General features: G+C 36.5%; 1 pseudogene; it reads left to right on the top strand.

Annotated features, from left to right (window-relative positions):
* Nucleotides 1–4,721: 4,721 nt before the first annotated feature.
* The window catches only part of LOC141552836 (solute carrier family 25 member 33 pseudogene), a 30,582-nt pseudogene continuing 9,729 nt past the window's right edge, over nt 4,722–25,574 (top strand).

Genomic DNA, 25,574 nt, shown 5'->3' on the forward strand with positions numbered 1-25,574 from the left:
TTGACTAGTGTCTATGTAAGTAAAAAGAGAGTTCTGCCTCTTCAGATTTCATAAAGATTCAGCAAAATAAAGCAAGAATAATTTCAAAGAAGAATTGCTGTAGTGTGACAAGATTTTACATAAAATTTTAAAATTGATATTGTATTGGTTTATTGTACTCCTCTGTATTGTTCCCTTTGTCTAGTTATCTAATTCTTTTTTCCTCTCAAGTAATCAAGTAAAATCCTCTTGTGTCCTTCAAATTATTTTGTTTAATTTGGGGAGGCAGAGTTTGTTTATTTTTGTGTGGGTGACTTTTAGCAAAAAATGATTTTTACCCATAATTTTCTTTATTAAATTTTATTTTTTCAGTCTTTTCTAGATGTTTTTCTTTGATTCACATTCCACATACCCATTTATTCCTTCATTAATCTCTGTATTCCTCATAGATTTAAAGTTTATAAGGTATTTCTTTTGAATTCCCTCATCTAAACAGCATATATATGTTATTGTCCTACAGATCATATTCCCTCCCTCCTTTTAAAAATAATTTTTATAGTTTTAGTAACAATTTTTATAAGAAATGTTTCATGTTTTAGTAACAATTCTTATAAGAAATAGAGAGGGTAGAACATGTCCCATGTTAGAAAATTTTCTATGTCCCTGAAAATGTAATTCATTACTACCTTTTGCTTTTTGATAGTTTTCTCCAATTTCCATGAAATCTCTCTGGTACAGTGTTCTCCCCTCCTATATATCTTTTAGTCAGCTTGTGCTATCCTGCCAGATCATAAAGTTGGTAGGGAAGGGGATACAGAGTAAGGGAATTAAGGATTATCTTTTTCTGCTATTAATTCATTTGGTTATATAATGAACTTAAGTCTCTGGAAATAGTTCCAAATTCCTTTCCAGAATGGCCAATACAACTTATAGCCCTACCAATCATATACTAATGTATCTCTTTTCTTGCACTGCTCCAACATTTGTCATTCCCCTCTTTTGTCATCTTTTCTAGTCTCACAGATATGAGGTGGAATCTCAAAATTATTTTAATTTTGCATTTTTATAATTAGTGGCTAAGTGGCTCAGTGGCTAGTATCTGGCTTGGAGCCAGAAAGAGAAGTAGTCATTTTTATGGGTTCAAATATGGCCTCAGACACTCACTAGCTGGGTAACCCCAGGCATGTCACAAACCTCAGTTTGCCTCAGTCCCTTATGTGTAAAATGAGACTTGAAGGAAATCAATGAATCCAAGAAGCAGAGATGAAGAGGGAGATAACTAGTGAAAATATGAAGAGTTGGGAAATGGAGTGTCTTATTTCAGCAGCAACCATGTTTCAGACTCACGGGACCACAGAAAGTACAAGAAGATTGGGAAAAAAAGAAAGGTGAAATTTGGTGGGAGAGGGGAGAAAATGGGAAGGAACAAGAATGATTAATGGAAGATCTTGTAATTGATTATGGATATGATAGGGTTAGCTTTATAGTATGCAACATTTCAACATAATGAGCTTGAACTGGTTGGAATAAAGGATGGAAAGTACAGAGAAAGGTGAACTTGGATTGGCCTTCATGCTTCTTGTGCTTTTCTTGGGATGCCTCTATAGATGGTAATTGCTTACTGTGAGACATCCATTTCTCACCATGTACTCATCAACTTGTTCCCTATCTCCTCTGTTAAGGACCATGTCTAAGTGAAGGGGCAGGTCAATTCTCCAAGAGCCTCGAATCATAACACTTGAAGGAGTTGCAAAACAGCCTTTACTTACAGAGATGTTCCTTGTGGATTGGGAATGAAGTAAATTGGAGGCAAGAGGGAAGAGGAGAGAGGTCAGACCACGCAACTTGCTTCTCAATCTCCTTGCATCATTATGATCATCTTCATCCTCTCACATGAAAAGATCTGAGCTAGACCTCCAGCAGCCACTGGCAGGTGGCTCCCGTATTACAACACTCCTCCACGAAGATTAGAGAATTTATTGGCCATTCAGCAAAAAGAGAGCTGGGGGGAGTTTTCAGATTTTTGTCTGGTGGATATTGATGGGAATTTCACTTAACAGAACTAATGAAGTACCTCTCCTTGAAGATCCTTCTGCCGTAGATAAGTAAATTTCCTTTTGTTAATCCATCTCATGCCTCAATTCTTTTCTAGACTATCACCCTATAAACTCCCCCCTTCCTAATCATGATCTGTTGATAAAAAAGTTCAACCCTATACTGGCCTCTATAATCTCTTTGCCTCCTGTCCCTTTCAAAAATCTTGTCCCATGAAGCCTTGGCCTTTGGATAACTCCCATTACCTCTTGCCTTTGTTTCTATTTTCATGCTACTGAATGAAACTAGAGAAAATCAGAAACCTGGGGCAGCTAGGTGGCGCAGTGGATAGAGCACCAGCCTTGAATTCAGGAAGACCCGAGTTCAAATGTGATCTCAGACACTTAGACTTCCTAGCTGTGTGACCCTGGGCAAGTCACTTAATCCCAGTCTCAAAAAAAAAAAAAAAAAAAAAAAAAAAAAAGAAAAAAAGAAAATCAGAAACCATGCTGACTGGGTCCCCCTTTCCTGGAAATATAATCATGTCACCAGCATCAAAAAAAAATTGCTTGATCTGCCCATCCTCACTATCATTTTACATCTCTCCTACTTTTTGTAGCTAAACTATTTAAGAAGGCTATCTACAATTAGTACCTCAGCTTCCTGTCATCTCACTCAGTTCTTTAAATCTTACTTCTGATATCATCATTGAACTAAAAAAAAAAAAACAACAAAACTGCTTTCTTTAAAGTTAGCAATGATCTTTTAATTTCTAAACTGAATTTCATCTCTTAATCTTAACCTCTCTGCAGTTAGTGATTGACACTATTGATGTCCTTTTCCTTGATGCTGTCTTCTCCATAGGTTTTTACATTAATCTTCCTGATTCTCTCTCTTACGATTCCTCAGTCTCCTTTGGTGAATCTTCATTCTAGAGATGCTTACAAGCCATGGATATTCCCCAAAGCTCCTTTTCTCTTTCTATACTATTTCACTTGGTATTTGCATCAACTACCATGGATTCAATTATCTTGTCAATGCTAACAATCAAGATCCTGTTATCCAGCCTTAATTTCTTTGCTATTCTCCAATCTCCCATAACCAATTGCCTATTGAACATCTCAAACTGGAAGTTCTATAGAAACTCATATCCAAAACTGAACTCATGATATTCACCTTAACCTAAACCTCCATTCTTCCTAGTTTCTCTTTTTTTGTAGAAGGTACCACTATCGTCCCAGTCACCCACCCCCTTCTCAAATCCGATCTATTACCAAGTCTATCTATTCTACCTTCACAACATCTCTTGTATACATCCACTTCTGCCTTCTGACCTTGCCATCACCCTGGTTATCTTATAGTTGGACTATTGCAATAGCCTGCTGGTTAGTTTTCCTGCCCAAGTTTTCCCCCATTCCAATTCAACCTCTACTATACTGTCAAATTGATCTTCCTAAAGCACAGGTCTGACTTGTGATATTACATGTTGTATCCACAACTCCATTAAGTGTACTTCAGCTGTTCCCCATCTCCTTCAGAATAAAATATATTGTATCTTTATAGTACTTCATAACTTGAAACCCTTTCATCTTTCCAGTCTTTTAAAGTTTGACTTGTTCCCACATACTTTGAGATTCACTGAGATCCTTCTTGACTCTCTTGGTTTTAACCCAGTTAAAACCTTATCTTCTACAAGAATTTTTTCAATATTAGTGCCTTCTCTTTGAGTTACCCTCAATTTATCCTACATAAAACTGCTTTGTGCATAGTTTGTGTGTGTGTGTGTGTGTGTGTGTGTGTGTGTGTTTTGTCGCCCCCAGCTGGGTAGCACGATGGATAGAGCACTGGATCTAAAGTGAAGATGACATCAGTTTAAATCCAGTCTCAGCCACTTACTAGCTATGTGATTCAGAGCAAGTCACTTAACTTCTATATGTCTGTTACCTCAACTGTAAAAACAGAAATTTACATCTATATAAATACCTCTACCTTGAAAGAAAAGTTATAGATCAGGTCTGTGCAAATGAAATTAAAGTAATTCTTGTGAAAACTTCTCCTTTTGTTGTGGGAGGTCTGAATTATTTCTAAATTCCCCTTTTCTCTATCCCAGCACTCATTAAAGCTGAAGGAAGAAATTACCCTGACCTCAGCGAGGCAGAAGAAGAATTGAATTGGGTCCTATCCATAGGAAGTTTGAAGTTTGGGGAAAACAAAACTCATTGAGAACTTGAAGAGCATATAATTCACTATTAGTAAATAGTAATCTCCACAATATATCTGAAAAGTAGATATCCAGTCTTCAGTGATATTGTCGTTAACCCAAGGCAGGCCTTTCTATTGCTACCCTCAGTTTTTAGTGTCTCCTCCTCCAATGTAACTTTTTATCTACATTGCATGTATCTTGTATTTATATAACATTGATTACCCAACCTTTACTGTCTGGAAAGCCAGGAATGTTAGATTTTTTTCTCTTTCCTGGAATTTTTCAATACTTTTAAGAAGATTTAGGGTGTGTCTATGATCTTTACCAGTAGCTCCAGTCCTTCACTTAGGGTATTTCCAAGTATAATGTTCTTCCCCGAATCCTAGTTCCATTTAGCTACTTACAGTTAGATTAGATTTTACAAAGCAATATTTACTTTGAGGATATGAATGTCTACCTCAAGACTTGCCCTAATAGAATGAAAAGATGAAAACAAGTTGTTCCAATGGCCTTGAAGGTGACTGAATCAGGTTTTATGGAATACTTAGAACTTGGTCAGACATCAAAGAAGCAAGGTCATCCTCTGCATCCCAGGCCATTGGCAGTCATCCTGGCTTTTATCTTGCCATTGGAATTTGATGATTATGGAAGAGAGAGCAAAATTGGTAAGTTTATGCAACTCTGCCCATTTAAATACAATTCACACTCAAGTCAAAACAGCACCCTATAATGTTTTCTTAGAAAATGCAGGATGAAAACTGGTCTAATTTTCTTTTTCTGTTTTTACTCTTCCTAGTTTAGGTATCAATATTATATTTGTTTTATAAAAAGTGTTTATTAGGGTCTCTTCTTTACATGTCATTCTAAATAATTTATTTAATATTGGAATTAATTGATTTTTAAATTTGTAATAGAATTCATTTGTACATCAAGCTGGTCCTAGTGCTTTTAAGAGGCTCATTTATGGCCTGTTTAATTTCCTTTTCTAAAATAGTCCTATTTAAATATTCTGTTTTCTTTTCTGATAATTTATTCCATTTTGCTTAAATTTTTTAATTTATTGGCATGTAATTGGGCAAAATAACGCCTCATAATTGTTTTAATTTCATCTTTGTTATTCATCTTCATTTTAGTGGTATAGTCATCCTTTTCACTTTTGATACTAGTGATTTGGTTTTCTTCTCATTCAAATTAACCAATTATTTACCTATATTATTTGATGTTCTTTGTAAAATTAACTCCTAGATTAATTTATTAATTCAATATTGTTTTTTGCTCTCAATTTTATTACTCTCACTATTAATTTTTTAGGATTTCCAATTTAGTATTTAATCAGGAATTTTTTCTAGTTTCTTAAAAATTATAAACCCAATTCATTAGTCTGCTCTTTATTTTATTGATGTAAACATTTATAAATATAAAGTTTCCTCTAATCACTATTGTATCCCATATGTTTTAATATATTGTCTCATTATTATTCTCTTTAATGAAATCATTGTTTTTGTGGTTTGTTCTTTAAATCACTCATTCTTTAAGATTGTTTCTCCAATTAGTTTATAATCTATGTTTCTGTTATCCTTTATTAAATATATTTTTATTACATTATTATATGAAAAGAATATTTTTAATATTCCTGCTTTTCTGCTTTTAACTCTACAATTTTTAAGTACAAATGATGAGGTCCTGGGTATCCAGATGGACTTTAGCAGAGGGAACTAAAGCACTGATAGGATCATCTCAGCCTTAAGTGGGTCTTTTGTTCTTAAATAGGCCTTTTGTTCAAGTGGACTTTTGATTACAGTCCCTCCCCTACTACATTCAATTCAAAAGCCAAGTTATGATATCAAACCCCTAAGATTATATGCCTCTTGTAAAAGGACTTAACTGTTCCTTACCAGCTTCCTAAACTCCTTGTTAGGGTTAGTACACCATGGTCTATTTCCAACCTCATGGCATCTTTCTTCTTACAGCCGATAGTCTGCTTGCTAAATATTACAAAAGCTAACACCTATTAGGACCTCTTTAAAGTTTGCCCCCAATTTTCTACTTGCCACACCTTAGTAGGTCTCTGCTTAGGGAACTTGTCTTCCCCTTATTGTAGAGGGTCACAGATAGTGAGGAACCCTGGGTGACCCTTTAGTCCAGTGGAACCCTGCTGACGTGTCTGGTTTGGCTCCCCATCTCCCCTAAGTGTGACTCAGCCTTCTTGAGAAATCCGGGGGCATAAAAACTTGTGTTGTTCTTGAAGCAAAGTTATACTAAAGTAGCAAAAAGACATCTGCACACAATAGCAAGTTGTGTATGTGATCTGAATGTACAGTATATAGTTAGTACATGTACAGTATGCTATAATTATGTAAGTGTATTAGAGTAATTAAGGCTGAGAAAAATTTTAATAAAAGGGTTCTTATTTGACCATCTTCATGAGTTCTGCCTCTTCACTCCTCACCCATGATCAGGATTCAGATTGGTACTGAAATCTTCCTGTGAGCAGGTCAGACACTTATTAATTGCTAAACTAATTAATAAGTAATTGCTCTTCCATTAGGCCATGGAGAAGTTAGATCTAAGCATCTAGAGTAGGAGAAGCATGGGCTATATGCCACTTGGCCAAGGACCTCTTCCTATGATAAAAGGGAAGCTTCAGTTAGGCAAAGTGAGAGAGAGGTCAGAATCAGTTAGCTTATATTATATATTCTCAGCTGGGTACTGAAAGATCCTCTAAAACAGCTCTACTCAATCAACGCACTTTCATTTGTTTTATGCAGATAGGTGGCCCAATGGATACAGCACTGGGCTTGGAGTCAGAAAGATATAAATTTAAATCATACCTACTTCCAAGGGTTGCTGTGAGGATCAAATGAGAGAATATCTTTAATATACTAAGTACAGTACCTGACACAATAGTAGGCACTATATAAGTGCTAGCTTTATTATGAGCTAAGTTCAAATTTCAGGGTTTTATTCAGAGTAAATGCTTAATAAATATCTGTTGGATTGAAAGCCTTCTATCACCTCATAGATCATAGATTTAGAGTTTGAAAGGACTTTAAAAATCATCCTTCCCTCATCCTATGTATAGATAAAAAAGGTTATTATTTGTAAAGATTACCCAGAAAAAAGTTCAGAGAAACTGAATGACATCTCTGTGCTCACACAGATAGTCAGTAATAGAGCTGGAATTCAAAGTTAGGTGTTAATTATTCAATTATCCTGACTCTAAATCCAGCTGTCTTTTGCTTTGCATTGTTCACCTTTACTTCCACCTTTTCCAGGAAGCCTTCTTTCATCACCCTGGCCCTCAATGAATGGCCCCTCCTTTTGAGGCCAAAACTGTTATAATGGAAAGAACACTAGAGAATTACAGATTGAGAGAACCTGAATTTGAATTCTATGATTATAGGCAAGGACCTTTTCCTGTCTGAGCTTCAATTTCTTTGTCTGTAAAATGAATAGGATTGTATTTAAGAATTTCTAAGGTCCATTCTAGTTCTAAATTCAATAGTTCCACTAAACTAAACATTTGTTCAGGGGGTTCAAGGGAAGCTCCCTTCCACAAAACAATTATCTACACTCCAGCTAAGGTAAAGGGATTGGGAAAGGGGAGGTCTATTTGCATTCAGACTCTCTAGATATTGTAGGACTTTGACAAATATGTAAATAAAGGTATAAACAAGATCTACACTAACTTTAAAAGCTAAGGTCAAAAAAAGAAATGAAACTTGGGGCAGAGGTTGGACTGTGGGACAGGTCTGTCCTTTAGCAAGAAGACAACTCAGAACTTAGGAAAGATTCAGAAACATAATGCCCTACATTGTTTATATGTCTGAATTGGAAAGAAATTCCCACAATGACTTTGGGCAAGCTTCCTAAGAAATTTTATTTTCCTCACCCATAAAAGGGACATATAATCTAGGTTGTTTTAATCAGATTCAAGGCATGATTTGGGTTAGCATCTATATCATAGCTCATAAACTCCAGCAATAATTATTTTTTACCAGATCCAAAATGAAAGACACTTACTTGAAACATTGTAGAAAGATTAAAAAAAAAAAAAAAAATCTTCACAAGTATATACCTTCCCAGAGAATCCCATATAACAGGGGGAGAAAGAATCGACATAGATAATACAAGTGATCAGGATATGTTTGCAGAAGGCCCACTTCCTAGTTTGTGGGGAACCCACATGAAGTGAATGATGAAAAACAATGAAAATTATGATGAAGAAAAAGATGATGATGATGACGACGATGATGATGATGATGATGATAACATTTATACCAACCAGTAAAGTACTAAGCACTTTCTTCTGTAAGAAATATTTCAATTCGGTTTGATAAACATGGGGAATATATATAGCCAGAGAACAACCTAGAGCTAGGACAAGTAACATTTATCTGGCTGGATCATCTCTTAACCTCCTTCTCCCTGCTTGCATATTGTTGCAAATGTTTGTTGCCCTCTGCCGGTCCTATGCTGAATTGCAGAAGCTATGAAACTTTTCTCCACAGAGAAAAAAGCTCAACTGAGCTTTTAAGTTTTTTGTCCCAGGACTATCTCACCTTTTGTGATTAGAACCTGCTGCCAGCCAGATTATTTTCTGTCGTTACCCCAGCTATCATTTCTTTTAAATCAGCCCAGAAGTCTCATATAAGTGACTGAAAGTAGTTGAGTTCTTGATTTCTAGTCAACAGTGATTAACCCCTATCCCACTACAGGACAGATTCAGTCAAATACGATTTAACTAACATTTTAAAACTTCTCAGAGTCCTATTCTGATAGTTGGGAACTTAAACACTTGAATAATAATATAGGTCCTCAGAAGTCTAGACAGTAGAGGAAAGATAAAAATAGAGAAGTAGAATATAATTAGGAAAAGGGGAAAAGATAAAATAATGCAAGAAAAAAAAAAGAATGAATTTGTTGTAGTCCACAGTTGGCAGTGGAAATCATGGTTAGTTTTCTGGAGGAGCTGATATTCAAATTAGAAAATTATTTCTATAAGTAAAATGAGAAGCAAGTTTTGTATTACTAGAACAAGAGTCATTTAATCTTTTCCTGAAATTTCTTAATGCTAAAATGGCAGAGTAGCAAGAAAGAACGCAGACTCAGTCCTTATCAAACCTCCTCCAAAAAGATCTAGAAAATACACAGATTTTCATTAGGAAATCCAAGAAAAATTGCCAGTATCAAAAAACCACAAAAGGTGAATTCACCTCTAATAAAGAGGAAATTAAAGCATTAGGAACTATTTTGCCAAATTATATGCCAAATAAATCTGACAATCCAAGTGAAATAGATTAATATTTTTAAAATATAACTTAAACCAAGATGAACAGATTAGATCAGTTATTTAAGTAACTATTTCAGAAAATGAAATTGAACAAGCCATCAATGAGCTTCATAAGAAAAAAAAAATGTCCAGAATGAAATGGATGTACAACTGAATTCTACCAGACATTTAAAGAACAATAAATTCCAATAATATATAAAGTGTTTGAGGAAAATAGGTAAAGAAAGAGTTCTACCTCATTCTTTTATGACACTAATATGGTCTAAATACTGAAACCAGCCAAAACAAAGAAAGATCAATTTCCTTAATCAATATTGATGTAAAAATAAATTAAGTAAAATATTAGCAAGATTACAGCAACACATCACAAAGATCATATACTATGAAGATCATATACTATGACCAAGTAGTTTGCTATTAGGAAAAACATCAGTATCATTGACTAAATCAATTACAAAACCAATACAAATCATATGACTATATTAATAAATTCAGAAAAAGCTTTTGATAAGCTGTAAAATGACAGTACTGAGAAAGGCACAAAATTGCCTGAGCTCTCTCCAATTTCCCTCGAACAAACTTCACGTCATTCCTCAAAACAAATTCTGGAGCAAAAGAACCCACAAAAGGACAGGATAAAATAATTTTTCAGCCCAAAATAACTTTGAAGGATGGCAGGAAAGAATTGTCTCATTTGCGTAAGAAGGGAATGCAACTCAGCACAGTCAGTGCCCAGACAAGACAATATTTGGCTCTTAACTCCAACACAGATCAATAAACAGGGTTGGGTGCTTCAGGCTCCACAGGACAGCAGTGCAGTAGGCCAGCTATGAGGCTTCCAGCCCTGCTATGACAGAGTAGTGTTCTGGAATGGCAAGCCTAGAGGCCCTGGCACAGAAAGCAATTAACCAAAGCTAGCCCCCAGAACAAGGACCTTAGATTAGTGCCTTGAATATCACAGGAGCAGAGTTCAACTTTAAAAGTCATGAAATAGTGTGGAAATAGTGTGTGTATGTGGCAGGGTTGGGGGGAGACAAGAGGAAGCCCTGACCATAAAACGATATAATGACAAGGAAGATCAAAATATAAACTTAGGAAAGTACAACAACATCAAAATGCCTATATGTGAAGCGTCAAAGAGAAAAAGGAATTTGTTTTAGACACAAAAAGTCCTCATGGAAAAGCTCAAAAAGGATTTTTAAAATCTAATAAGATACAAGAAAAATTGGAAATAGAAATGAGAGCTATGCAAGAGAATCATGAAAAAGACTCAACTGCTTGGAAAAAGAAAATGACTTCTTAAAAATAGAATGGGCTAAATGGAAAAGGAGGTACAAACACCCAATGAAGAAAATAACTCCTTAAAAAGTAGAATTGACCAAGTGGAAAAGGAAGTACAAAAGCTCAATGTGAATGTGAAGGGATAAAATTAGAAATGAATATATCTTTTTCTCAGCAGTACATAACATCTACACAAAAAAAGGAATATTAGGGTAGGAATTTCAAAATCAAATTCAGAAATATTAAATTAATTCTTTTCAGATCATGATACAATAAAAATTACATTTAACAATGGGCCATAGAAAATTTTAAAATGAATTGGAAACTAAACAATGGGTGAGTCAAATAACAAGTCATAGAAATAATCAACAATTTCATAAAAGAAAAAAAAATTTCCAAAAAAATTTCATAACAAATTCATAAAAAGACACTACTGAGAAAGCCTTAGTAAAAATTATAGGATGCAGCCAAAGCAGTATTTGGGGGAAATTTTTTTATCTCTTACTCCTTACATCAATAAAATAGAGAATGAGCACTTTAATGCAATTTAAAAAGCTAGAAAAAGAATAAATCAAAAGTCCTCAATTAAATACCAAATTAGAAATTCTGAAAATCAAATTATCAGTACCAAAAATGAAAATGTATTAATCAATGAGAAGGAAATTAAAGCAACAGTTAGGAACAATTTTACCCAATTGTCTATCAAGAAATCTGATGTACTAATTGAAATGCATAAATACTTATAAAAATAAAAATTTCTCAGATTACTAGATAAGAAATTAGATTACTTAAATAGACCAATTTTAGGGAAAAAAAACAACTTCTGACAAAATGTAGCATTCATTTCTATTAAAAACTTTAGAAAGCAAAGGAATAAATGTAGCATTGTTTTATTTTCCCCTGAGGCAATTGGAATTAAGTGACTTGCCCAAGGTTACACAGCTAGGAAGTGTTAAGTGTCTAAGGTCAGATTTGAACTCAGGTCCTCCTGACTTCAGGGCTGGTGCTATATCCACTTTGTCACCTAGCTGCCCCTTGTAGTATTGTTTAAAATGATAAGTAATATTTATCTAAAACCAACAGGTTTCCTATCTGTGATAGGAATAAGCTAGGAGCCTTCCTAATAAGATTAGATGTGAAGCAAGGGTATCTATTACCACCATTATTATTCAATGTTGTACAAGAAATGCTACCTATACATAGCAACAAGAAAAGAAAAAGAAATATGGGAATTAGAATAGGTAATGAGGAAACAAAACTACTACTCTTTGAAAATGACATAATAGTATACTTGAAAAATACCAGAAAATCAACTAAAAAACTAGATGAAATAATTAGCAACTTTAGCAAAGTTGCAGAATGTATAATAAACTGATTAGATCATGACCCTTTCTTTATATTACCAACAAAGTTCAGCAGCAAGAGATAAAAAGAGAAATTCCATTTAAAATATATGTAAACAATATAAAATATTTGGGAGTCTACTTTCCAAGACAAATCCAAAATCATAAAAACAAATTACAAAACATTTTCAATCAAATGAAGTGAGATTCAAACAACTGATAAATTGCTAATTGCTTATGGGTAAACTGAGTCAATATAATAAAAAAGCGATAATTTTATCTAAATTTTATATTATATTTTAAAATTTATTTTTAATTTCTGAAACTAAAATAAGCATTTCCATAACATAGCACAATAAAAAAGATGACTCTGCATTAAACTGCAAGTCTGTTATGCATAACTTACTATTTATTTCAAATATACAACAAAATTACGTAAATTTCTTTTTTCTTTTCTTTTTTCTTCCTTCCCCATCCTTAAAATGATTACCATTAAACACAAAGAGGTGTATATGTATAAAATTGTTCAATACATATTTTTATACTTTTAAAATTTTTTATTTATTTTATTTTATTTTTATTTAAAGAAACAGAATAAGAAAAAAGAAAACAGAAAAGGAATGAAAAACAAAATGAAACAAAACAAGAAAAAAAAACTTAGTCATGTGCCCACTAGAACATCAGGGAGGATTCAAAATATAAAACAAGTTATCAGTTCAAGAAAGTACATATAGTAGAAGAAATTATATTCATGAGTATCCATCTTTTCTTTAGTCCTTGTAAATAGTTCTTTTGTTCTCAACTGTACACAATTTTTACTTTATTCTTTGTCCCCTTTTTATTCCTTCCCTACCCCCAACCAGGCTATAGTTAAGAAAAGATATATTTATATGTACATATGTAGATATATGTATATACAAACATACACACAGAGATATCTTTCCTATCCCTGATGACGCTTTGCTTTAATTCTGCTCCTAATTTGCCTTGCTATTACTTAATCTCCTCCCACCATGAACCCTTCCTTGTATTCTTCCCACACCTTTTGCTTTCCTGTCTGACTATTCCTTACCCCTTATTTCTTTTCTTTTTTTTAATAAATAAATAAATTAATTATTTTAATTATAGCTTTTTATATACAAAACATATGCATGGGTAATTTTTCAACACTGACCCTTGCAAACGTCCTTTCCAACTTTTCCCCTCCTTCCCTCCACCCTCTCCTCTAGATGGCAGATAGTCCCATACATATTAAATATGTTAAAATATATGTTAAATACAATATATGTATACATATTTATATAGTTATATTGCTACACAAGAAAATCAGATTTAGAAAGAAGATAAAAATAACCTGAGAAGAAAAAACAAGCAAACAATAACAGAAAAAGTGGAAATGCTATGTTGTGATCTATACTCATTTTTTCTATTTGCTGGGGAAACAGGGAATGAAAATTGAAATTTACCAAAATCCTCCTGCCATATTTTTAAAATTCTCTGGATACAAAAAGCATATTTCATATGTTATTAAAAAATATTGCTGTTACAGTATACAATGTTGTCTTGGTTCTACTCATTTCACTCTTCTTTTTTTGTGCATTTCCATACTGGATGTTTTGAGAGAGAAGTTGGACAATGCCAATCCTACTTCACATTGCTGAAGGAAGAATAGACTTTGAAGAAAAGCCAACATGAGAAAAGCTTGTGCTCTTTATCATGTCCTTGTCCTTAGTTTGTTTGTTACACTAGAGACTTCAGGGAAGCCTCATCCTTTTGTGACATCTAGAACTTCCTCCCTTGGTTGAACCAAGTTACCTTACTCCCTTCATTCTGTATTATCTGGTATATATTCTCCTATGTGTAATCTCTCTGATTTCTTTTTTACTACTAATAAGTGAGTTTCTTTGATAATCACTATTTGTGTTCATTGTGAAACTGGTATTTTGAGGAAAAGGAACCAAGTTGTGCACATAAAATTTGAGATTCTTCTTTACCACAACTAATGAACAGTGATCAGAAGTTTAGCTTGAACATGGAAAAATATATTCCATAACATTATTATATATGGAGCAGATAGGCATAATTTTAGCCTGGTACCCCTCTTTCTGAAAAGAGCAGAATGGTCAAGCTTTTGTCCCCAACCTCTTGTATCCCTTCCTGATAAGAATTAAAGTCTCCCTTAGAGAAGGGTGGTAGGAGATGTCTATTCTGCTTTCACTTGAGCCACACAATGACACTCCAGTGCTACTGATGAGGAATGAAGGTACCAATGAAGAGGTTAGGCAGGAATAAGTGGGGTTCCTCTCGCCAAGGCTCAGGTTTGGGCAAAGGAATTCACTACACCTATGGTAAAAAAAACTTTATTGTTAAAGAAACACCAAGAGGAATTCTCTTGGCAGGCATATCATTCTCAAGAGAGAAATGATCTGCAAAAATTCATTTTCTGAAGATCTATTTTATGTATGAGTCTAAGGGAAGTCTCAAATAAATGTGAAATCTTGCTGGGAGTTGTGACTTCTCCCAAGAGGATGCAAGGCCATTTGGGTTTGTAGATCCAAGGAGACTTTTTTTTGATGATTTTACATAATTTTATAGGGCTCACTCAGAACATACAGAGTTTTACTCTCATCATCTCCCCCCTCAAACAATAAGCATAAATTCTTTTGGGAAAAGGGTCCAAGGTGTCAGGGCTTCTGTAACTACTCTCTGCTGAAAATGGCCATAGAGCTGACTCTAATGGGGGATTGTGCTTGAAGGAGAGAAACGAGATCTGAAAACAGCAGCTACAGCATTCAGTAGATGTTGAGTTTGCCCATCAGTTGTCTCATGATCCCCAGGTCACAGGAGAAATTGGAAGTTTGCAGCTTGAAGACTGTTGTGGGTCTGCTTCTCTGCAGCTTCACTGGAAACTGAAAGTTTCTTACTGCGCGCTTCACGCTATCACCAGCCTTTGGACGTCTCCGGCCCCACTCCAGAGACAGGAGCGGGGAATAAGCAAACAGAGAGCCAACGTGTAGCAGAACTGTTCTTTATTGTCTGCTCCCCAAAATGTCTCCCCGAGCCGTTGCTGTTCCCTACTTTTATACAGAATCTTCTTGGACCCTCCCCGATTCCTCCCTTCGTGGGCGGGGCCAGCTCCTTTAGCAATGCCTAGCCGTTTTTCTCCTTATATGGCCAGGCAACTCATAGTTCCATGCATCTACTGACACGTAGCTCTATTAGTCGACCCGGAACCACATCCTGGAGATGACTGACATTAGGGCGGCTCCCTTCCACACAGGGGGATCAGTTCCAGGCCCATTACAGAAGCCTAGAGGAAATAAATCTCACAAACAATCTGAAAATGCAGGGGTCAAATATGAGCAAAAGGATAATAATCAGAAGAGGAGTTAGTATAGGGGCCAGTAGGGACCATAGAGCCCCTAGTCTGACCAGGAAGTTGTCACCCCACTGGCAAGAGCCCACAGAGTAAGAACAGGAAAGCTGGAGAGAGAGCATCAGGAGTAGGGTCCTCACGATGAGGAGGGAAGAAGATTATAGGCAATGTCACCCTTCCTTCTCTAGAGATTTCTTAGGGTTCTTGTGAAAGAGAAACTTCAGGTCCTCTATGGGCTCACAGGAATACACTGGGTATCTGAAGGAGAGGTAACAGAAACAGCATTTTAAATTCTAGAAATATGAGTCCAACTGGGGGACCCTTCCAGTTTAACTGCCATTGGAGTGGTCAGAATGACCCTGTATGGGCCTTTCCACTTTACACCCAAAGGGTCGGATCTCTGGGGCTTCCAGGTTTTCAAATATACCAAGTCCCCAGGATTGACAGGGAATGGGATTTGAGCCTCCAAAGACCTAGGGAGGTGCTCATTTGCATATTCAGCCCCTTTTGAAATGCACCTGAGCTAAGTAGCAAACTCAATTTTGCTCAGAATCCACAAGGATGTCAGTGTTTAAGAAAGGCCTCTCATAAAGGAGTTCAAAGGGTCTCAGTTTAATTATCTCCTGGGGGGCAATTCTGACTCTGAGTAGCTCCAATGGGAGATTCTTTATGCAGTCCTCTAGAGTATCTAAGCATAGTTTAGTAAGGACTCTCTTAAGCGTGTGGTTCATTTTCTCCACCTTCCCAGAGGCTTCAGGATGCCAGGCAGAATGAAGATGAAAAGAAATGTTAAGTGCCTTGGCTACCCCTTGGATTACCTGAGAAATGAAGGCCGGTATCGTTCTGTAAAGAGCTGGGCAAACCAAAATGCAGTATGATATCTTTCAGTAAGCATTTATATACTTCTTGAGCCTTCTCAGTCCTAGAAGAAAAAACTTCTACCCAGTTAGTGAATGTGTCAACAAACACCAGAAGCAATTTGAAACCTCTACAAGGGGGAATGTAGTTGCTAGTCCTCACCATGGTACATGCCTCTCCTCTGGGCTGGCTTCAGGAGAGGCGGGGGCTTAACAGTTCCCTCAGGATTCACCTGGGCACAAATTGGACAAGCCTGGCACACCTGTCTGATTGTTTCTCCCAGCTTGTGGCCAGTGAAAACACATTTCACTAGGGAATGGAGAGCATTTCTCCCCAGGTGCTTGGCCTGATGGAGACCAGAGATCAGTTTTCACTGATTTGCCTCTGAGATTAAGAGGTAGTCTGAGGGTGTTTAAAACCAACCAGAGGGGACTTCCAGCCAACATGGCAGAGAGGACACACACACCTACTTAATCTCTGTTTTTGTTCTCAGAATTTATTTCATGAGAAGCCCCAGAATTAGTGCTTGACTGGGAAAACCCCCCACAAATAATTACCAACAGAAGACATCCTTGAAATTCATCAGAAAAAGTCCATTTTTGCTCAGGGGCGGGAATGGCCAGATTAGGCACAGGATGAGGGCAGGCATCTCACAGTGAGCAGACTGGAGGGGAAAGGTGTGTGATCTCTGCCATTTCTGAGGAAAGACTTTTACCACTGTGTTGATATTCTGTCCTGGCAGCAAGCCAGGATCAGCAGAGAAGCTGTAAACATAGGAGGTAAAGACTATAACCCCAAAAAGCTAGGGTCTCTCGGGACCTGGCCACCCCCACCTGGAGTGTCTCAGCACGTTTCTTAGAGCCTCAGAGTCTCAGAGCCCAGACGCAGTGCAGCCATCGTCCTGCTAGTGCCTCACTGCTGTAGAGGAAGCCCAGTAACACCATCCAGCCCCCCTCCCATCCCCCCCCACAAAAAAATAAAAAAGCAGACTGCATTTTTTTGTTGTTGTTAGTTTGTTTTCTTTGATTCTCTGACAAAATGAGCAAAAAGTTAAAAAGGACTCTAACCATTGATAGCTTCTATATGGACAGAGAGCAGACTTTAAACCCTGGAAACTAAAAACAGACTGTCTCCAGATGAATCCCCAAAGGGGGATATGATCTGTTCCTCAACACACCAAACTCTCATAGAAGAAATTTAAAAGGCTCTCACAAGAGAGCTAGAAGAAAAATGGGAAAAGGAAAGGGAAGCTTGGCAAGAAAGTCTGGATAAATCATCCCACTCATTTAAAGACAGAGTGGATAAAGAAATCACATACTAAAAAAACAGAATTAGTGAGTTGAAAAAAGAAAATAGCTCTTTAAAAAATCAAATTTGCAAAATAGAAAAAAAATTCCATAGAACGAAACAACTCACTTAAAAAACTCAATTGGACAATTAGAAAAAGATATAAAAAAAAGTGAGTGAAGAAAATAATTCATTGAAAATCAGAATTAAACAAATGGAATTGAATGACTCGAGGAGACGCCAAGAATCAGTCAAGCAAAATCAAAAAAATGAAACAATGGAAAAAAAGGTCAAATACCTTCTTGGGAAGACAACAGACCTGGAAAATAGATCTAGGAGAGACAATCTGAGAATAATTGGACTCCCTGAAAAATACAATGAAAAAAAGAGCCTAGGCACTATTTTCCAGGAAATTATCAAAGAACTGCCCAGAAATTATAGAAACAGAGAGTAAAATAGACATTGAAAGAATTCACCAATCACCAACTGAAAGGAACCCTAAAATCAAAATGCCAAGAAATATAGTGGCCAAGTTCAAGTTCTGTTCTCTACTCTGGCCTTTTGATCCTCCTCTCAGTCCCTCTTATTGAATACCTCAAAGGTGACTTCCAATAACTGAGTCATGTGAGTCTGGGGCCCTAGAGGCAATTTCTGTAGCTTCCGTCTTATGTCTGGGGAAGACTGGTTGATAAAATGCCTGCTAAGGACAGTGGTCCCCTTTGGAGAAGTGGGATTCAGATTAGTAGATTTCCTCATGGCCTCTACAAGGCGACCCTGAAAGAGGGCAGGATTTTCCTCAGATGCTTGGATGATCTCTCTAAGCTTCTCATAATTCAACTGTTTTTTAATTCCCTTTTTCATGCCCTCAATGAAGCAGGTTAGGAGATGATCCCTCTTTTCTCTGTCCCTGCTCCTGATAGTTCCACCTGGGGTCTGAGATAGGCACAGCTATGACCCCTGTTTGATATCTCCCAGGGGAGAGGCAGTCATGCCATCTCCAAACTTCTGGGCCAGGTCCCAGATCCTTCTTTTCTCCTTTATGGTACAACAAGAGGAGATAATGATATTAATATCTCCCCAGGACAGATCGTATTGAAGGATAATGGCTTTAAACCCCTTAATATACTTAGTAGGATCCTTGGAGTATCTGCCCAGTTTCTCCTTAATTTGGGAAAGATCCGACATGGAGAAGGGCATCTGCATTCTAAGAGTTTCCCTTCCCTCCCCTCTCCCCAGGTTCAGCTACTTCCCTCAAGGGGCAGAGTTTAGAGGAAGTAGCCAAATCAAGGTCCTGAGTAGCAGCTGTAGCTGAATCAAGAGGCTTGGGGGCAGGGAGGCCTCAAAAGGAGGCAGGAGAGAGTGGAATGAGGAGAAGGAAGCACTGCTTCTCATAGGAGAAGGACTAAGGAGTGGGATAGTCCCAGAGTTCAGCTCTGGGGGAGAGGTGAGTTGGATAGTGTGGGATCTGCGGTCCCCTTTCTGATAAGGCGGCGGCTCTGGAGGCAATTCAGGAGCGTCCTGCTGAGGGCCACAGTAGGGGCAGATGCTCCTTGCACCCCCAAAGGAGTGGAAAAGGGGATCATTCAGGGGATCAGTGTCTATCTCCAGTTTCCCTGCAGTAAACTTAACTAGGAACATTCTGCAATTAAATCTTAATTTAGGATTCTGAGACAGACCCATGAAGGCCTGGACATAGGGAACCTTGGTCCATCTACCCTGTTTCCTGCAAAATAAGTCTAGTTCCTTAATAGTAGTGAAATTGATTTAGCCATTAATTAGCCATGCTTCCTGGTTGTCTGACTTATATTATGGAGACAGTATTGCAAAAATAGATAAGCTTTTTCAATTTTAAATCTCTCAAGCTGAATTTGTCCCTATTTTTTAAGAGACAGCCTAAGGGAGAATTTTTAGGAATGGAGGAAGGAAGCTGACCCATCCTGCCACAAGCCCCAAGCTTTCCAATTCTATAGCTCTCATCTGCTCTAGACGTCCCCAGAGAGACAAAAAGATGTGACAAAAGCTCTCCTCAGTAAGAGGACTATTTGTCACCCTTAAGAAGTTTCTCTGTCTAAGCATCCTAAGAGAGACAAATCTGCATGAGCACAAGGCTCCACTCAGCTCCAATATGCATGCCCCAGGGAAGTTGAGCTGTCCCCCACTAGAGAGGGGCTGTATGGTAGGCTTACCTCAACCAGAAAAACCCTCGTAGATGAAAAACTCGTGGAAGGGCCATCAAATGATGAGGGATGAGGTTACTGATGAAGAGGTTAGGCAGGAATGAGGAATGGGTGAGGTTCCATTCTCCAAGGCATGGGTTGGGAGCGAAGGAATTCGCTAAATGCAAAGGCTATAGTAAAAAAGCTCTATTGTTAAAGAAATATCAGAGGGATTCTCTTGGAGGACTTATTCTCAAGAGAGAAGTGATCTGTAGAGTCATTTTCTGAAGACCCATTTTATGTGTGAGTCTAAGGGAAGTCTCAAATAAATGTGAAATCTTGCCGGGAGTTGTGACCTCCCCCAAGAAAGCTCCAAAGAATGTAAGGTTTGTAGATCAAAGGAGACATTTTTTTTGGTGATTTTACATAATTTTACAGGGTTCACTCAGGACATACAGAGTTTTACTCTCATCACTATATGTTGAGTACATCCCTCACTAACAACACAGGTCCAAGATTATAAAAAGTCATTTCTCAAAAGAAAAAATGTAAGATTTCACCAAATATGTGAAAAAAATTTCCAAGTCACTAGTAGGACACATACATATGAAAATAATTCTGAAATGAAATTCATACAAATGAAAAGATGAGAAAAAAAGGAGAATGGCAATTTGGAAGAACTGTGGGGGGACAAGCATACATGCTTAGTTGATCTGTGAAATTATTCAACAATTTTGGAAAACAATTTGAAGCTATATGCAAAACCACAGAGCTATGCATACATTTAAATCATTTGTTTATATCTTAAGTTTATATCCTAAGGAGATCAAAGAAAGAAAGATATTGCACAATCCATTGAAATATTTATTACAGGATTTTTTTTTATTGTTGTTGTTGTATAGAACTGGAAATATAATAAATGCCTATTAATGTAATGAAGTATTATTGTGCTACAAGAAACTATGGAAAGGTCAGATTCAGAAATGCCAGGGACACAGATGTTGTAAGGAAAACTGTATCAGAGAAAAAAATTCATACAATGACTACAAGACAATAAAGGAAAATTGTAAAGGGCTAGAACTGAGCAAATGCACTTGGATAATGGAACATGGGAGACTAATTGCCAATTGGACAATTCTCTATTAACATGTTTGAAGGATGATCCTCCCCAACTATTCTGTGCTGGCTAGATCGTTTTGTGTGGACAAAGAAGGGGAAGTGACATGAGTGGGTGGAGTAGGAGGAGGAAATTGAGGCATTCTCCTGGTGGTGGAGAGAGAAGAAGGAGGTGTAGAGATTGCTAGATCTAATCCCCTGACCATGGCTGCAAAAGACCAAGAATAAAGACCTTTGATTATCCTGACTCCAGCTGATTCTGGGAAGACAGGGTTCCAACAGAAAATGAAATATTTAATAACTTTCATCAGTACAATAATCAATCATTTCTTGAAAGCACTAGAACTATCCTAATATTGGTAGAGAGGATGAAAGTAAAGAGCTAGAGGAGCAGAAAGAGACATATATTTTTAGCCATGATCAATAATAATCTATGTAACTTGACTTTATTCTTTGTTATTAGAGAGAGTGAAATAAGTAAGCAAATATAATAAATGAACAAATACACACACAAATACAGAAGAGAACAGAAAGAATATCAGTATGGAACACAGATAAACTGAGCAGTATTGCACTTACCATGAGAAATTTAAATCATTACTTTTAAAAATGGTGTGATTCATAGATATTCATGATGTCATATTGATTTTTTTGTGAATTCATTTTTATTATAGCTTTTTATTGACAAAATATATGCATGGGTAATTTTTCAACACTGACCCTTGCAAAAATTTCCATTCCAACTTTTCCCCTCTTTCCCTCCACCCTCTCCCCTAGGTGGCAGGCAATCTCATATATGTTAAATATGTCAAAGTATATGTTAAATACAATATGTGTATACATATTTATACAGTTATCTTGTTGCACAAGAAAAAATTGGATTTAGAAAGAAGGTAAAAATAACCTGGGAAGAAAAACAAAAATGCAAGCAAACAACAACAGAAAGAGTGCAAATGCTATGTTGTGGTCCACACCCATTTTCCAGTGTTCTTATGCTATGTGTAGTTGCTTCTGTTCATCACTGATCAATTGGTACTGATTTGGATCCTTTCATTAGCAAAGATAGCCACTTCCATCAGAAGTGATCCTCATATAGTATTGTTATTGAAGTATATAATGATCTCCTGGTTCTGCTCATTTCACTTAGCATCAGTTCATGTAAGTCTCTCCAAGCTTCTCTGTATTCATCCTGCTGGTCTTTTCTTACAGAACAATAATATTCCATAACATTCATATACCATAATTTACTCAGTCATTCTTGAATTAATGGGCACCCATTCAGTTTCCAGTTTCTAGCCACTACAAAAAGGGCTGCCACAAACATTTTTGCATATATGGGTCCCTTTCCCTTCTTTAATATCTCTTTGGGATATAAGCCCAGTAGAAACACTTCTGGATCAAAGAATATGCACAATTTAAGAACTTTTTGAGTATAGTTCCTAATTGCTCTCCAGAATGGTTGGATCTTCACAACTCCACCAACAATGCATCAGTGTCCCAGTTTTCCCACATCCCCTCCAACATTCATCATTATCTTTTCCTGTGATCTTAGCTAATCTGACAGGCGTGTAGTGGTATCTCAGAGTCTTAATTTGCATTACTCTGATCAATAATGATTTGGAACATCTTTTCATATGACTAGAAATAGTTTCAATTTCTTCATCTAAAATTATCTATTCATATCTTTTGACCATTTATCATTTCTATGGATTTTTTTTAAAGAGGATGATTGGAAAAATTGTGAATATTTGGTGAAAGGAAGCTCCAGGAAGATTTTGTCCCTCTAAGTTGGCTCAAAAGGAAAAAGCTAGGCTCCCAGGTCCCTAGAACTAAGGATCCCAGAAACCCCAGGGCTTTGAGAAGAATGGGAACCTGTGTGGGTGGAGGGAGTAGCCAGGTTCCATAGGGGAAGGCTAGGCTGTGTGGCTGCTCCCACCCCTCTTTCCCCACACTGGTACTGAGCAGAGTACAATGTAAAGGAAATGCTCTTTCATTTAAGAGCAAGGCCTTGACCTCAACAGCTGCCACCAAAGACAAGAATTTCCTCTCATTTGGAGAAAGCTTTCAATTGTTAAGGGATTTGTTTCTCTAGTTTGGCTGCTGCCCTGGGAAAATTATCCTTTCCTTATCAAGTTCAATTGGAACGATCTGTAGGACCTTATCCGATCAGCCCTAAGAGCTTATGGGGCCTAGGCCTGGGACTTGAGCAAGAGACATGAGTAAGGTGGCAAATGGGGAGATAGGGCAACACAAAAGTCAGGACCAGAATGCTTAGAATGTAGCACATTGTTATGTCCCTCGTCCAAGGGAAAGGGAAATTCTAGAAACTGGACCTGGAAGAGGCACTTTCTACTATGGACAGTGACCCCTGTCTTACAAGGGGCCTTTAAAAGGCAATAATTTAATTTGAAGAGAGATGACAATAAAACGTTTCCTCCAGGTTTACCTGAAAACTTTCTGCTATTATAATGCCTTGAGATGTGGTTGGAGGTGAGAGCTAGGGTTTAAATGATTGTTTTGACTTTTTCACCCTTCCCTTCGCCTCCACTTGCTCTCCCTGTCAGGTTTAAAAGGACCTAAGGGGAAAATGATGGTGTCTGTGGGAACTGAGATAGAATTTTCTACAAACACACCAAACAGTTGATTTCCTCAACTGTAAAATGAAGACATTGGACAATCAGGAATTCTTAACTTTTTATATTCAGAATCTCTCTGACAATCTGGTGAAATAGGGACACCTTCCCAGAATTATCATTTATTGCTTACAGGCATAAGAGCTAGTGCTTTATCATTGTGCTTAGTTCTTTACAAATACCTTCCTCTGATCCTCACGAAAACTCTGGGAACTAGGTGCTATCATCTCATTTTTGTATATGAAGAAACTGAGAAAAAATTTCATTTAAACACTAATGAAAATAAAGATGTTAAAATTTTTACCCCATCCAAGTTCGTAGATTCCTGAAATCTGTCTATAGACTGTGGACCCTAGGTTAAGAAATTTGGTTCACTAGATATTTTAAATTATTTCCAGATTGGAATTCTAGTATTGTAGTCAGCTCAAGAAAGGACATTAATAAAATGGAGTAGGTACAAAGAGGGTATTTAGCATGGTGAATGGAATAGAGACATGTTCATTTGAAGGAATAGGAAGTATTTATATTGAATCAGTGTTTGTCTTTGTAAAGTGAGAATAATTAATATTTATAGTATCTTCCTTGCAGGATTGATGGATTTCTTAAGGTTAAAATGAAATTTATTAAGTTTTTTTTGATGGAATTTTATATATATATATATATATATATATATATATATATATATATATATATATATATATATATATATGCAAAGATTTTGCCAATATCTTAGCAAAGATAATGAAATGCTTTGCCATTTCCTTCCCCAAGGGACAAAGATTAACAAGGTCAATCCCATTCACTGTGCCACCTACCTGTTGCACTGGATCACTTAGTTGACCTCAAAACTGCACTTAACCCCTTCTTAAGATCTTAAAAAGATTTTTCTGGGATAAGTTGTTCATGTTGAAATTCATGTTGAAAAATAATGCAGTTTACAAAAATAAGTTTAAAAAATAATACAATCACAGAAATGAAGTTATTAACACTGACACTTTGTAAAAAAAAAATAAGCAAAGGGAGGAAAATGGATTATTGGAATTTTCCTGGTCAGTTTAACCCATATTGATTACATAAATGTGGAACCTCCCAGTCCCAGCAAGCAGAAAAATAAATGTTTTCCATTATCCTCTGTTCAGCTTTTCAGAATGTTGTGAGGCTGGAGAATGCTTCTTGACTGCAAAGCAGGCTCCTTTCCCCCATATCTCATAGTCTCACCAAGACTACTGGGGCCTGCTCCCCCATATCTCATAGTCTCCCCAACAGGACTACTGGGGCCTGCTCCCATGAAGACAGAACCACTTGTGTACACAGTCTCAGTGGTAATCTGGTTTTACCTGTCTGAAGACTGGACTACTATGAGTTCTGAGGCTTCTTCTACTTTTAACTTATACCCTCAAAATAAAAATTTATCAAGAAATTAAATTCTTGAAATGAATTTTTTTCTTATATATAGGTGTCTCTCTGTTTAAAAATCAGCCCCTATTCTGGAAAACATAAATTTCATCTGATGTTCCTCCTCAAATCCCTTCCACATACAGACAACTATATCACAAAAAGAATGGATTTAGTGTGGTTGGTTTGCCTTTTTGTTTTTTAAAAAAAATTATTAAAAAAAATTTTTTTGTTCCAACTTCTCTCCTTCCCATTAAGAAGATAAACACTATGATACTCATTTTTACACGTGAAACCATGCAAAACATACTTCTATTTTACAGTTGCAAAAAAAACAAGAAAAATAAAGTGGAACAAATATTCTTCAATCTATACTCTTAACGCTTCTTTAGTATATTCTTTCTCTGATGATAAATAGCATTTTTTATCTATGACTTATTTGAAATTAGCATGGATGATTATATTGATTAGAGTAGCTTTCTTTCATAAGTTTATTATTGTTATTACAATATTGTTGTATTCTGTTTTTTTTGGTTCTGCTCATTTCACATTGAATCAATTCATTTAAATCTCTTCCTAGGATTTTCTGAAACCATCCCTTTGTCATTTTATTCTAGCAC

Source organism: Sminthopsis crassicaudata, chromosome 2 (genome assembly GCF_048593235.1).
Source record: "Sminthopsis crassicaudata isolate SCR6 chromosome 2, ASM4859323v1, whole genome shotgun sequence".
In the NCBI taxonomy this organism is placed as follows: domain Eukaryota; kingdom Metazoa; phylum Chordata; class Mammalia; order Dasyuromorphia; family Dasyuridae; genus Sminthopsis; species Sminthopsis crassicaudata.